Consider the following 15,534-nt stretch of genomic DNA (forward strand, 5'->3'; position numbering starts at 1 on the left):
TTGCGTTTCATAAAACTAACATTTAAACCGGAGAATGCATTATTCATTACGTCATTTCTGCGGACAGTATTAGAACGTAACCTTGTCCGGCTCGTAGATACTTGTATTTCTGCATACAGTTACATAGTACAACAGAGTGTTGTTTTAAACACTTGAAACGATCGTGTTTCCACTGATTTTGCAACATATTTTTAATTGGAATTATTTTTTTCAATCTACCAAACATTATCATATTTTGATATATTTTTCCACTTTAAGGATGATTTTTACTTTTCAACAAATAATTATTTTTCCTTTTCTCGGATACGAATGTCAGATTTGATTTCCTGCCACAGTGAAATTTTTTCTGTTCTACCAAAAAAGGGGGAAAAAAATTGTGATCGCTTTTTTCCTGCTATGCTTTTCATTTTCTTTTTCGATTTCAACAACAATTCGGCAAACCACATGGAAGAATCGCACGGGCGGTTTTTCGTTTGATTTTCATTAATAATAGTTGTAAAACCGACTCAACCGAAGGGGTTAAAAGTGATGTTCCCGTTTGAAGTTATAGATTCCACGTTGGTTGATTTTATTACTAGATATTAACAAAATTTTGTAACTCTCGAGTGAGTGATGCAAAATACCGTAGCATATTCCTTCATCAGAAATATCTGTTGCAATTAGCGAAATACCTTGCCAAACTTCACCGAAGTTTTCGAACGACCCTATGAATTTCATTGCTCGTCGTTTGTATAGTGTTACATCGTTCAAGTAATTGCTAGAACTTGCTAATTAACCAGATAATAATTGATAAAAGTTATATTAAATATTAGTAGAATAATACTGACTAACGATGAGGTTTACTTAAGTATAAGGTTTGCATATTAAACGTGAATTTCTGCAAACTCATTCATGAATTTAAAAAACAAAAAACGTGTTCAATTTCAATGATATTATTCGACTGCACGCCTGCGCTCTCGGTGGAAAAAAGAAAAATTCGATAACCACCGATACCTCGTTTTCACGTTCCTCTATTAGCAACCAGGATATAAATCTATATTTTGTTTTACGAGTACCACCATGGAATTTCATGAATTTTTCAGCTCCACCATTCCAACTCCTGTTTTTTTTTCCTCGTACCAAGCATTATGCCTTGATTGGTTTATTTGATGAATTTTATTTTATTTTCCTTTAAAGCAAGAATTTTTTTCATTCCATTTTCGATAAATAATTGCACATCTGATTTCTGGATATTCGTCGAATTATTAATTAATATTTTGCTTGGATTCGTTCCACTGTAATTGCTAATTGTTACACGTTCGTGTTATCTCTGCCTCGCGCTAACGTTCATCAAAGATCAACACTGACACCGCAAATATTTATACACATCTTACACGATGATACAACGCAAACATACCATTCAAACTTCGAGTAAAGTTCCCTCGAAATTCCAAATGTTTTTTTTTCTTCACCTTTTCTTATTTTAATTATACCAAATGCTGAATTTCATAATTAACACGTTAACTGCTTCATTAATATTATAATTTCGAACGGGAATTCTTTATTCGAATAATTCGAGTAGTTGAGCTATTCAAAGTCGTACAGCCCTATTAGAGGCCACTAGTCGGATGAAGAAAAGAAGGACTAGTGGAATAATCAAAAGCAGACTGTCGCGAAAGGAAACGGTCGTTAAAGAAGGAGACCATTAGCATGTCGTTAGCATAATACAAGGTGAATTTGATTCGGAGTACACGAATGTGCCCTGGACAATATCGTGCTAGCGGTAATCGTGTTATTATAAGACAGATTAATTCTAGTTTAAACGAGTACCATCGAACCTTTAACCCTTTTGCGGTCTACCGCGAATTCAACGTTTCGTTCTAGCAAAATGATAATTCAATGAATAATTACGAACGTTATAATATCGTTGAAAAGAAAAAGAAGAAAAATTATTTATTATTCATCAAAATGTCATGCGCTTTATTTTTCATTTCATTATTGTTTCATCAAAAAGAGATGCAGAAGAATTTTTAAATCGATTATCCGCTCGTAAAATAGAAGGGAGATATAGAAAAAAGAATGAAAAGAGTTGAAAAAAGATAGGCGTGCCGTGCGGTATTGTTGAATATAATGTAAATATGAACTGCAAAGAGAAAATAGCAAAGAAGAGCGGGCAAAGTGTTGTTTTGCATGCGTTCCATCGCGATCGAACATACACGTGGCGAATATTTCATTGCACTCTGTCAGAAAACACTTTACGCTCGTTTATTTCCTCCCTGCTGAAGAAAAACGATAGAAAGAAATATAATAATTTGTTCCGGGAACGATGAAATTTATTTGCACTAGTTTCTTCTGATATTTCGATATTTTCTTACCCTTTTTCGAACATTTCATTCTGTTTTATTCGTTTGTCAAAGAGAATCTTAACACTCAATTTCCTTGGGAGTGTACCGGTACTTGAATATTAGGTTCACAAGCACTCAACCTGAGTTCTCGAGGTCTGAGTAGCTGAAAAGTGTGCTAGTACCAGAGTATTCAGCTCGAAACAAAGTTTCAGAAGAAACAAACACTGGAAAGAAAATTCATTTTAAACGCGAATATTTAATACTAGGACTAAATACCGTGTGTCGCCGACTTTCCGGACGGATTCTTGGTATTTATAGGGGGGGCATGGTGTCAAGAATGCATTGAGAAAAAAATTTCTAAGTCCTAATTTTATCAGTCTAATTTACTAAAGCTAGAAAAAATTATTAAAAATGCAAAAAATACATAAATTGTACTTCTAGTAATTTTGCAACGTTATAAACATAAAAATATTGCTTTCCCGAGGAACACTTCGTATGAAAATGCACGCAATTAACGTTTGCGACGCGAACTAAAGAAAACAAGAGAGAGTAAAAGAAAATTTCATTTAAACAGCGAGCCAACTAGAAGTGTAAACTTTTCCATTTTCTGTTCTTTAGAAATATTTTTCATTAATAAAGAAAATTTGCTTACTCTGAATTTTTCTTTTTCTCATTATAAAATATTGTAATACCGTTAATAAAAAGGAACGAGAGAGAGAAAGAGAGAGAAAATATTCACTTTAATTTAAATTGATAATATGCATTCATAAAGGGAATTATTAATGGCTTTCATTGTGTGTTGAATGGGAACGCGAATATACAAAAATATAATTATTCGTTGCATTTGAATACAAATCAAATTGTTTTCAAGCCAGTACATGGAACGAACAATAAATTATTCGTGAAAAGCAACGAGAAATTAATGTACATGAAACGTGGAACGATCATCTAATGCAACTTTGTATTCGGGTTTGTACATACATGCATAAGTAGCAACGCACAAAAATCAATGCACTGTTTGCAAAGGCTCTTATTCAGAAGGGTGACTTACATAACGCATTCAGTGCAGTGGCAATGTTTCATACAAATATGACTTCGGTAAAGCCTTGTGCAAACTGGCGGAATAGTTCTCCACCACGACGATTACGCTTCTTTCGTCAGAATCTGAAATCCTTTTCTTCTTTTTCATTCGTACGATGAAATTGACAGGGACTCTTACATATGACCTCTTTTTTCCGTATAAGAAAGCTGAATTATTGAATTTTTATATTTCCGGCGTTTTATATTAAATTAACCGCTCCTCTATCTCAAATAATTTATCATATAAATGGCTAGATTAACAGCTTGATGGATTGAATTAATTTAACAGACGGTTTTCAGTGGCCGTATTTTAAAATGCAATCAAACTCTATTGATAAAATATTGGACGAACTGAATTGCGAGTATTAAAATTAAAATTTGATAAAAAGTAGGTCTCCTTAATTTTTTTTTTTTTTTTTTTTTTTTTATGAAATCATATATTTTGTAATCGATGCAGTTTGTTATTCTTTATTAAATTTTCCAACTTTCAACAAAAATAATATCGAATGTTTCTCTTTGTTGAATATTATTATTATTCGAGATTTAATTATCATTCGAGCCAGTTTCGATTCTACAATGTACGTACGCGATCGAATCTGTGAAACGAAATAATTAGGGAAATATTTAATTAAATTGTTAGTCTGCCCATTAACCCGTGCGAATCGATGAAACATTCAACTATGAACGCACGAATCCCGTGTATTAATTAAATTTAATTCCACTGACTTTTTGTTTTCTCAGCGATACAAATAGCGAAGTCAGTATGAATTATAATTCTATTCGTATGACGCTGAGGATTACCGAATGCAATATTTCATCAACTCGGGAATACCCGATTCTTCTATTTTTCTTCTTCTTCTCTGTACTCAATCAACGGTCGATTTTCCGCAAAATCTCGAAAACGATTTCCCCGCGAACAAGTACATTCCAATCACACATTCCGTGAAACGAATGATTCACTCTCGAAAGTGGTATTAAATCCACCAAACGTTTATACCGTGAAATTAGAATTGCCCTTTTTTTTTTTCCTTTCCATTTGGAACGATTTTCTTCTACAATTTCTCAATGAAAGACACGTAATATCACATTTGTTTGTTTTGTGATTCTTCGGGTATTTATCGTTAATATCGTTATCGTTGATAGCCGGTGATATCAATTTAATTTAATTTCTCCTATGCGAATATCAAAAATTTAATCTGGGTCAGATGATTAAAAAAAAATGCAAATAGAAAAGAGAAAATTGAAAGGGTGCAGGGATGAATCAATTGTTAACGCTTTGAATAATCCATGTTATCGTTATTCCTATTACGTCGGTTAACGCGTTAAAACACATTGGACCGGATGAAAAGCCAGCATCAGGCTCGTAATACATTTCGCAGAGAATTTCGAGGAAGCATGGATGCCATTCGAGTCAGGTTTATTCCCATCTCTAGTGGTAGGGTGTTAGTACGTTGTTGCTGCAGCATGGTTCGTATGGTGTGGCCTGGAGGGTTAGATGGGGGTGGACCACCACAGGGGTGCCGAATGGAGGCTATGTACAAGGCTGTAGAGCTACTCTATATAGGTAAATGGAGAGAGTGAGAGAGAGAGATAGAGTCAGTGTTATTGGTTTTTGTTGCGCATGCCTACTGCTGGCGCCAATCTGGCGAATTATTAGGCAAGTTTAACTGGCCAGAGGTGAGATAGATTATGACAGGGAGTTGGTAATTTAATGGTCCCGTTACTCTCTCTCTCTCACTCTCTCTCCCCCACCCTAGTCCTTTCTCTATCATGTATTAATTGATTAATGTCTTTTTTTTTTAGCTGACCAGGGTTATCGATTGAAAATCAATCGTCCTGTTATTGTAGATCAATTTGACATCGTATCGTGGAAATATTTTTATTTGCTCGAATAGGAGACCGAGTAAAAATACATTGTGTGCGTGGGTGGGTGAAAACTAAAGCTATTGATTTATGGGATAGCCGGGTAGATGGAAATTACCTAGAATTGTGATTCGTTAAATTTTAATTAATAATTCTGCATGCTGACCAACGTTAATAAAATAAAACAGAACACGTTATAAATTCCAACAAAATATCTCGTGTATGATGGAAAGTTCTACGTATTCCTAATACATATTTTCTCTTTCATATTAATTAAAAGTATGATTTTATTTTTTAATATTTCCCACGCTTTGCGTTTGCTAGAATTTCTCTTCGGGAAAATGTCCTGTACAGACGGGGGACGTTCGGTCCTCTGTCTTTTCCGTGAAGAGCAAAGACAAGAAAGAAATTGACCAATAAGTAGTCGATAGTAGGATCGAATCCGTGATGACCGTCAATTCTATGGTCTTACGTCTCGTTTTATTGCTTTCTGTCGGGCTGCCAAGGAACTCGGTCGATGGCACAAAATGGATTTTGATGGGTAATCAAAGAGAACGATTTGAGGGCTCGTTGGAACGAACGCAAAGATTTATGAGCAGCGGTAAACGCGGGTTGCGTTTAATCTTATATACTACACGTTTACCTTTCGTCCCTTTTTTTTTTTTTCTTCTCAACTCGAAGAAATTTTCTTTCCATTTCTTTTTTAACAATCCTCTTTCCAAAATTGCTCGCCCCGTTATCTCAGCTTCTGCTCGCTGTCCATCGTTTTCTCCTCTTCATCGTGGCCGTGCACTCGGGAGATCCTGAAAAGCCAATTCCACAGATAAGCAAACACCTGCAGCTCTCCCTGGCCGGCTCGAAACACGAAATTAGTGTATGCGAAACGCGTAACATCAACCAGATGCGAATTCATCGGTGAAACGAACGAACGAGAGGGAAAGTTAGCGTGTTGCCCGAGGGTGATTATCACTGATAATTTTCATTACCATAAAGAATTTCAACAATTACAGATTTATTAAATTTAATACGGAAAAATAAAAATGAAAAATTTTAAATTAATTATGCAAAGATGTATCTCGAACGTGTCTAGAATAATGAGAATCGCTCGGCGAGAAGAAACTTCGATTAAAAGCACGAAAAAAAAAAAAAAGGGAAAAAAAGGAAAAGAGGGTAAAAAGTCGATTCCCCTCTGACGGAGGAGAATACAAAGATAATTCTTCTTGAAATATTTCCCTTTGGTGAAACGATTTTATATTATGTCAAGTCGCCTATTCAGCTCGTTGGCCAGTGTCGAGCAGTTACAGTCGTCTTTCTTCAAGGTCCTCCTCCTCTACCTCTTCTTCTTCCTCTTCTTTCTTCATGACCTCGTGCACGCTCATTCGCGTTGCTTTTACATCGGTGCTGCACGGTAATTGAATATTTGACGAGCGGCAAAAAAATCTGACACGTTCGGATCAATGTTAACCCTTTCACCGTTATAGAAAAATTTCACTATAAAACAGGGGTTGGAATAAAAATGGATCCTTTAATACCGTTATCACCTTTGAAATGAGTTTATTTAAATTTTCCTGCATGGATATTTAACGAAGGGTGCTACTCGGAAAAGAAGTCAAGGTGGAAAGTAATTTTGTCCTTTACTGTACACATTACGTGTTTAGCCTGCATAGTTCTGGGTGGGATTGGATAATTCTAAACACAGTTGCACGAGTTGGTTGTGTAGTAACCTTTGACCAACTCCACAACTGTGTATGAACTCTCCCTAACCGAGAATGGAAGGGGTTCTCCAACCCTCTTCTTTCCCTTTTTCTTTCTTTATTTCTCTTTCAATCTCGCCTCTTCGTTGCCTTTGCTTCTCTTTCTCTCTCACCCCTTCGCTCCGTCCCTGTTTTCTCTCTTTGTCTTTTATTTCACCATTTAACTGTTTCTTTGTCGTACAACTTTGTATCTCGTTGTTTCCTTCTTGCTCGTTTACCCAGACAATTCCACTTTGTAAAATTTTCCCCGCTCCTTGTTCATCCTTCGACATTGATCCTTGCGTTTCATTTGCCGGGGATTGCTTCTTCTCGTTGTGTGTTTTCTAATAACGTTAGGTGCTCTTAAGTATGTACTTCTTTGTTCCTGAAAATATCCCGGCAATTTCATAAAGCTCGTTTTGAAAAGTTTCAAATAAACATGCACCTTGAGTGTTTTATTTTATTTAACGGGCAGAAAATTGCTTGCTTACAATCACGGACGTTTCATTATCGTTCTTCAACAAGCTTATTATTTATTTTTTCATAAATATCTCGTCGGAAAATGACCAACGTTCTATGCAAATGAATCGATCCGCCATTATTTTTCTATCTCTTTTTCCCTTCAAAAATGCTCGGCAAACGAGTAGAATAACTGGAACGACAAACGTGACAATGCAAATAACATTCATGTCGAACGTTCAAGCGCAATACAGAGAATGTATCGATTAATAAACCGCTAAATGTCAGTAACAGAATGCCTGCTGCCCACCCCGTTGCTCGCACCCTTTCACCCTCTGACTAATAATATTGCAGTTCATACGGCATAACGCTGTATGTTTTGATACGCAAGGCGACTGTAGGAAATACGGTAACGGAGTTTATGTAATAACCCCATGTTGTATTATTGAATTACATGAAACAGGTAAGAGAAAGAGTGGGATGCAGAGAGGTTTGGGTCTAGGGAAGATCGATAGCGAGTTAAAAGTAACAAACGCCACCTTCTATGGCTCATATTTTTATCGTTTACACCGAATGGTAGGATATTCCGACAGGAAGAAGGGAATCGTGGTGTATCACAATTCACGTACATAGCTAGATATTACGTTACTCGGATAAAGCTGATCAAACAACAACGAGAGAAGAAAGATTGATGAACTCTGTTGAATTGAAACAGAGAAAAAGAAACGAACAGTCATCTGTTCTTTTATTTATTTATTTTTCTTCTTTTCAACGCGTTATTGCAAATTTTAAATTTTAATTTAAAAAAAAAAAAGAGAAGATACAAATGTAGGTGTTAAATATTTTTATTTAAAATATTCTCTTGCGTAGTCTTTATTAAGCCGCAGAACTTATGCAGCAACCTAATATTATTCCTGTAATAGTGGGGCTTCGCGTAAGGGGAATTCATTGGTAGGTGATTGGTAAGGGGGTTGAAGGAGAGAAAGAGAGAAAGATAGCGGAAAGAAAAGAAGAAAATCGTCGGAGGTCTCTCATCGAAAGCAGCAAAGGCTTTTTTCTTATCGTGTTCTCATCATCGGAGTAGATGGAATATTAGACCCTCGACGGGAATACAATCGCGGTTTACGCCTATGGGGCTCGCCCTGTCGTCCATTAAAAGTCGTCGGCCCTTGTCTCCCTCCGTGAGGAGCACAAAAACCAGAAAACGTAAAAGGCATGGCACTCGTTCGAAACCAGTTCACGCTCCGGGGGAAGCTCCGCATGCCAAGAAAAATAGATCGTTAACGAATGAAAGAAAGTAGAAAACAAAACAAAAAAAAAAAGAAAAAAAGAAAATATGAATCGAGCCTCGTCAGAAGGGGTTGCGAGGGAGGAGTCTAATAAAATTAACCTGTCCGCGTAATAATGAACGCGATAATGGCACACTAGCACTCGCGTGTGACACGTACGAAATTATCAGCCGCGATAATCAACTGCCGTGTGTCCCTGTTTTGTCGAGAATCGTCTAACTGAAATCTAAATGGAAAAATTTCCATTTTTTCAATCGTTACGAAACTTTTCACTGAACATGATTTACTCTAAACAAAAATTCTAGTTACGCCAATGGTTTTCAATAGAGTATTCTTTCCTTATATTACTTGTTTTCTTTATCATCGAACTGTGGAGGATCGATACATATACATATACAGCGTGCATTGAATGGATTCGAATATTATCGAAACCTTTTACAAGTGTATTAGTGCAGCTGTGCGGAGGGTAAAAGAGGTGAAAGAGGGGCGAGTAAATATTTGACGTTAAGTATCGAGCTAAATTCACTCGAATTTGCCTTATCATTCTGTAAATTACCGTGGAACGATTAATAATTATCGATTTAGAAAATCCTCTGGTACTTGTACGTCGTTTGTAACAAGGAAGGAAGGAAATGTTAGGGTAAACGTTCCGATAAATATTTCCGATTTCTTATTTAAAGCGTATTCGGAGAGATGAAAAAAAAAAAAAAAAATGGAGGAAAGTATTTGAAACACTTTGAATATTACACTGTGAAGTTTCTCGTGAAATCTCAGCTTCTGTTTTACCCACGACAGCTCGACGTGTTTCGTGTTACGAGTATAAACGGCGGGTTCGTAATAAAAGTAAAAAAGCTGCAGGTTTCGCTCGCATAGTCGCGTGCAAGTCATTTCAGTTTCCGGTGATTAGTTTTCACGCGTGTTTGAATATCATAAATTCTTCTTTTTTATAATCTAATATACTTAGATGTTTAGAAAGCTACAATAATTTTTATGAAAATAAATTTTCTATTGAATCAGAGAGATTAATTTCATAATTATTATTTTCTTTTTTTAATTTTTATTTAATTTCTTTTTTTTTTTTTTTTCGTTTATTATTATTATAATGAATGTAAACATTGATAAGGAAACTGTCAGGGTTTTCAATTTGCAGCAAGAAACATCGGTAATTAACAGAAGAGATAAAACTGTTTCATAATCTGTTCGAATTACGTAACATGATTATTATTCAAATCCATGCAGATATGTATGGGTGTATATGTGTTTGGTTGGTGAGAGAGCTTCCCACGTGATCACTTGAAAACCTGCTTTATTGGAATTCTATTTCTGTTTGGCGCTACTCTACGCCAATGTGCCCTCCCGGACTCCAACTCTGTTGGCGAGAGGGGAGCGAAGAGTATTTCTAAAGTATCTCTAAGGCCTCATTGACCCATGAATCGTTCATCTTTGCATACCTTGTTCCTGATTTTCGCCTTTGACGGTGTAAATAGGGAGCCAATCGGATTGATCTAAATTTATGCGACTGTTTCAAAGCAATAAATCATTTTATATTTTCAAACGTGTATTCATGTACGCTTATTTGATACGAAAAACATTTTTTTGTCTTTTTTTTCTTTTTTTTTTTTTTTTACATCGTTTCAGATATACGTATTTGCTTTTTCCAAAGGTTACATAATTTTGCCGCGAATATCGATGCATATTTTATGCTCAAAAGGAATATTTTAAATATTATCTGTATTTTCAGTGAATTGAATTTTCCTCGTAATTAAAATACATTTAATTTCGTATTCAGCGAATGCCTCTTTAATGCGTTTGAAAAATTGAAATTAATTAAAAATCGCGACTTTTTTTTCAATGATATCTCCGCTTCAACCGCTAAAATTATTAGTTATTTGGAATGAAATGCATTCGCTAGACGAATGATTTCACTTATACAACGGATAATGAAATTATTAAATTATCGTATTATATACAAATTCAGCTTTCAAGATGCACTGCATTGCGACGTGCAGAAAGAGCGAGAAGGAGCGAGTAAAAAAGAGGAAATCGACTTACAAATTACGGCTCTTCTCGTACGAGTATCTTGTACATGTGCCGTATAATACTATAATGTATGTATCTAATGTAGGTATGTAAACACATATACTATATACCTATATATCGTATCTTGAGCTGGTTGGGAGTACGACGCGTTTCCATGGTAACCCATCCCTCCTATCAAATCTACCCCCACTATCCAACAAATTTACCGTCTTCCTTTCTCTTTGATAGTTTCATCCCTTTCCATCCTGTTTCCGTTCCCGCTTCTCCTCTTGTTCTGTCACTCTGTCATCCACCCTCTCTGTTTCTCTTTCGCTCTCCCTCCCCCATCTGCCATTCTGTCTCTCCCATGTGTCTTTATCTCTCTATATTTCTGTTTTCCCTCTCCATCGAGTCACTAACTGTGTCTTTCTTACAGCTATCCGTTCCTGTTACACGTTCTCTTTCTCTCTTCTTTTCACTCAAGTGCACGTGTTTCTCTCTCTCTTTCTGTTTCATTCTCTTCCCCTTTTCTATCCCCCCCCTCACCGTACTTCGCGCAGCCGGCCTTTTGCCACGGAAGAAAACTATTCATTGTCAATACTGGAGACCCCGACTCCCGACCATGAAACCAACTTTTTTTTTTTTTCACAAGGGGTGAATTCCCATTGCCGAGCCATATATACGTATCCTTTTTACTTTTTCCAAGGGACGATAATGACTTCAGGGATGATCTTTTAGGGCTGTAACCATCCCCCACCTTCGCTGTTAGGGGTGTATTAATAAGATGATTTGATATCTGTGCTTAAGATTACGTTCCCATACGTCTTTTTCGGGCGGATTTTTTTTTTTTATTTGTGATCAATGATATTTTTGTTTAATATTCTTAATTAATTAAGGGGAAGAATAATTTTAAATAGAAATATTTTGACACCGTATCAGTGGAAGATAAATGAAACCTTGGACTTGATTCACGACTTGTTATCAAACCGCGCAGGAGAGTCGTATGAATTGAAAACACTAATGACAACGTGGCCGTTGTTAATCGTGATTAATCCGCCTCGCGTCGTGATTTCCTGTCGTCGATGAATCATAAATCGTTCTACCCATGTTCACTTTATTGATAGATTCAGCACGAGGCTCCATTACAAGCGGTAATATTTCTTCGGTAACAAATTAAAATACTTATGAGGCGAGCGTTTTAAATAAATTAAACGAATAGATGAAAAATTTAATTTTCTATAGCGTACACTTGGAAATTGTAAATTCTAGAATTTAGCGAGGAGAAGATTGATTTATGTTCGAATACGGGAACGTTGAAATTGCGCTTTAATACTGTACGGTGTAAGTAAAGTTTAATTGAATGAATGTTGTAATTTGTGCCTGGAGTTTCTCTTTCGAGAGGTAGTCAGGCAAACAAGAATAACTTTGCATGAAATCGATGAACGGAGGAACAGTCTAACTTCTCTTCTTGGTATTAAAAATTTCTGCGCTTCTGTATCGTTGAAATTTGCGAGCAAATAAGTTTGCATTGTTAAAAAGAAGAAGAAGCAAAAAAAAGAAAAAAGGAAAAAACATTGAAATTGAAAGGAACGCTTTTGCCATTTTATCTGACAAACTTTAAATCACTCGATTCGATGGCAATTTAAATTTCATTTCAGTGGCAATCAGGCTCGATTAAAATATATTTTAATTAAAAAATTACCCGCTTATGAAAGGCATTGAAATAATGAACGCTTCAGTGTTTAAGTTTTATCTAAAAATCAATAGCGTGCCGGGTAAGTTTCATAAATGAAAATCGTCCTAATTCAACGTTGCAAACTACAGCGCAGCACCAATTAAAGCAGCACTATTTTACATTCGTGTGCACCTGATTTTATCGCCGCTGTCAGGTAAGCACCGTCATTGCAATGGACTGTGCTGAAGAAGGAAGAAAAAGCTGGGGGGGGCGCGCGTAGGTAGGGGAGATATTTATTAACCTTCCAAGTAATTGTAGATTCCGAATACATAATATACAGTCAAAGGAACGCGCAGGTGCTAGCGTAAGAGAAATGTTTCCACTCTCAGAACGAATCAAAATTGCGGCCTGAAAATTGACGAATCTAATTTCTTTTTAATCGAGCTTGTTTGCAAATTATATTTAATTAAGGGGCTAAATTGTTTGATAAAGACTTAGAAATTACATTTAAAAAAAAAAAGGGAAAGGAGATGGAGAATAACAAAACGGAGGTGCGTACGCGTCCTCATCGCGTTTGGAGCACCGCAAATTAATTACGACTCGCGGGAAAGAGTATCATGAGAGACTGACAAAGACAGAGGGTGGGACTAGCTAGAGAAAAAAGAAAGAGAGAAAGGGTGACGGAGAGACGGAGACAAAGTACGGTCTCGAATTCCATGTACCCACGTAATTCACGTTAATTGGTATTCAGAGGGGTTACCCGTAGCGAGTGTGTCTTTTGAAAACAAGCTGGATCCAACCCATCCAATGGCGAAAGCTCTTAAACCCAGTTCCTTTTCCTTCGGTAACTCGCTACACTTTTTCCACCCCCGCGCCTCCGCCCATTTTTTCTTTCAACAGTCAGAAATCTTTTGTCCCGATAACTCTAGCACGGTGGAATAAGTCGTTTGTATCGTTTATACGACGTTTAAAAGGATAATTTTCGGAATCGAAAGATTTATAGGATCGTTGAATCGTGCGAAAGACTCGGCTCGGAATCAAAGCGCCATTCGGTTTGGTCGTTAAATCACGATTCCCATCGTACAGCAGAGCGATTAGTTACTGTGGCGAAGTTCCTTGTGCGAAACATGCATTTGATCGCCGGCCTCACGTCGGTAATTCGCAACTATGACGGCAAAGTGCAGAACACACAGTTGCAAGTTCGCATTGAGCGCACTAATATTGACCTGACACGATTTAATATGACACTCAAACTTCTGACAACACGTGTCGCATATTATCCTTCCTATTATCATTATCGAGCAGAGAACCTGCATTAGAATCAACAATTTTGTTGCGGTAATCATTTCTATGCATTTTTTCATTGCGCAAGAAACCGCGGCAATAGAGGGGAGCGAGAGAAATAAACACGATTAATAGAGCAAAGAAAATCATCGTCTAGAATTATGCAATTCTCGATGAGAGGAATTGTTTTTTACCGAAGAGAAACTACTCGAGTCAGTGTTATTCACGGTACGGTTACTCATAATGTTCCGCGTTGATTTCGTTTACATATTTCTTTTTTTTTTTTTCATTTTTATTGTCCTCGCGATCTTGATTATCCATGATTTGCCAAGATTACCTTTTTCTTTCGCCGCGTCTTCGTCGCTCCAATCGGCGACGTGCGAATTACTTGGCCAAGTACGTTCGCAGCGCGTTTATCCTCGAGTTTCAGATATTCTCGTGCGTTTTGCGATACTGTTAATTATCGAAGCGCCTTAAAACGCCCCGCTAAGCGTTGACTTAACGGTACAATTAATTTACGAACGAAACGCTGGCAGCTTAAGAACAGAAACGTGAATGTTTATTTTAGGTGAGCTAGCAGTTAGCGTAATCAAAGACACACGGATGGGATAGGCGTAGAATTAAATTACATTTCATTTATTCGGCCTTGTTCGTGGTAATCAAACGGAATCGTACTATTCCTTGTACCGTGGATCGTTTTAAAGTAGTTTAAAGTAGACGTTGAAACCGGCGCGGCGGGGTTGCTGAGAGAAAAAGGGTCGGAGGAAAAGAGGGAAGAAGGATGGAATTCGAGTTGATACAGGTCCTGGACGAGGAGGGAAAACAAAAGCAGCATTATTTGGGAATTTAGCTGTGCTGCGGCCTCGATCGATAATAATTCTTGCGCAACCGTACATCCAGCAAAAGTGTTACACAAAGCTTCCTTTTGCTTATCACTAGCTATCAGCAGGAAACACTTTCAACGTCGATCAGAATTTCTATTATAATTTCCCCAACGCTAAAGCAAACAAACGTATCAAAATGACGGTACGAAATAAGAGCGTTGTTCAAACAACTCTTAATAAAATATTAAAATCACATTCATTTTTATCTGTTAAATGTCATTAATCAGTTTCATGTATAAAAAGTTGATTTGCTTGTTTTTTACTTATTACAAGGAAAGATACGAGCAAGGTTTTACTGTTATCAAACAGTGCTGTGTAAAAAAATTTATTTACTTGTTTTTTAATCGACCTAAGCGAGATTCAAAGTATTAGAAAAATGTATATAAGGCAAACCAATTAAAAAAGAAAAATAACGATGAGTTGCACCAGCCTGTTATTCTGTTGATTTATTTGCTTTTAAAAAATCTGGTTAGTTTAAGTATAATGAATAGTAAGTCTGTTGAAATAAAATTGCGTTATTTTTCAACAGTTTAATCGCGAAGATAACTCTACAGTTCCCACGCCTAATTGTATTCATCAATTTTAATTAATTCGTCGTTCGTTAAAATTTGATCTTTTTCCTCTTTTTCACCCTCCCTCTGTCCCTCGTCGAAATTGCTGAAGCTGCCTCGAGAAATAATTTATCCGGAATGAAATTTATTAAACGCTCGTGAATTAGTGTATAATTCATGCATTTCGCGTGCATTTACTAATAATCCGCTTTAACATTGAACTTTTTTTCATCCATGTTTATTTTCAAATTACTACTCCATTGTTTTAATAATGAATTAGGATAACCTTTGTTTTCGCGAATTTAACAAAGAAAGGAATATTTGAAAAATTATTGAACGCTGTTTTCAGAACGAACAGGAAAAGAAAACATCC

General features: G+C 36.4%; 1 protein-coding gene across 4 annotated transcripts in view; it reads left to right on the forward strand.

Annotated features, from left to right (window-relative positions):
- Positions 1–15,534, forward strand: part of LOC117604966 (uncharacterized) — a 100,945-nt gene that overhangs the window by 21,538 nt on the left and 63,873 nt on the right. The gene's annotated exons all lie outside the window — the stretch shown is intronic.

Source organism: Osmia lignaria, chromosome 5 (assembly GCF_051020975.1).
Source record: "Osmia lignaria lignaria isolate PbOS001 chromosome 5, iyOsmLign1, whole genome shotgun sequence".
NCBI lineage: Eukaryota > Metazoa > Arthropoda > Insecta > Hymenoptera > Megachilidae > Osmia > Osmia lignaria.